General features: G+C 24.0%; 1 pseudogene; it reads left to right on the forward strand.

Moving 5' to 3' along the window:
• Window positions 1–581: 581 nt before the first annotated feature.
• Window positions 582–652, forward strand: LOC144245612 (U2 spliceosomal RNA; annotated as a pseudogene).
• The last annotated feature ends 305 nt before the right edge of the window (window positions 653–957 follow it).

Raw genomic sequence — 957 nt, forward strand, 5'->3', positions numbered from 1 at the left:
CTTTTGTATGGACCAGGCACTAAGAACGGCTTCTACATTTTTCAAGGGGGGGAAGAAATATTCTTCAAAAGGATAGATCATGACACGGGAAAATTATACGAAATGCCAAGTTTAGTGTCCATAGGGAAGTTTTATTGGAGCACAGCCACACCCATCCTGTTACTGTTGTTTACAGTGGCTTCCACACTACAGTGACAGAGTAGTTGTGACGGAGAGAGCCCTTTCTTCCATAAAACAATATATATGTACTGTATATAATCACATCTAATATATATCATAATTATGTATTATTGTAGTTAATATAATTATATATTCATATTTCACACATTAAATATTATGTATTCTGTGGTATATATTATTTAAAGTTATTACAAATTCACAAATTATAAATTTGAGTAATAAATGATATATATTAATAACACTTCATAAACTAGTTTTATTATTTGTTATGTAATATATTTTATTGTATATATCATATACAAATATACAAACACATATTTCATATATATTTATACCTAAATACATATAACTATGTTTTTATATAAAACACAAGATGTAATATTTAAATATACAACATATATATCGCTTCTCAGCCTTTTGGCTAAGATCAAGTGTAGTAAATATAAAACATATATTTTATATATAAATCTATATTATTCATATATATGTATTATATAAAGTTTATTATACTTTATTTTATTTATTACATATAATTTATTATATTTTATTTTTAGTTTATTATGGTATATTTTATATAGTATATCTTAATATTACATACAAATATATATTTATATTAATACATTATATGTTTTATTATATTAAACACATGTNGTAGATCTATAAATATATATGTATATATATGTATGATATTTTTATGGGAGAAGGGCTCCATGAAGGCCAAAAAGCCTAAAGCCCACAAAAGTCATAATGCAGTCCTGTCTGCAACATAATTTTAAG

Source organism: Crocuta crocuta, unplaced genomic scaffold (assembly GCF_008692635.1).
Source record: "Crocuta crocuta isolate KB4526 unplaced genomic scaffold, BGI_CrCroc_1.0 scaffold299, whole genome shotgun sequence".
Classification (NCBI taxonomy): domain Eukaryota; kingdom Metazoa; phylum Chordata; class Mammalia; order Carnivora; family Hyaenidae; genus Crocuta; species Crocuta crocuta.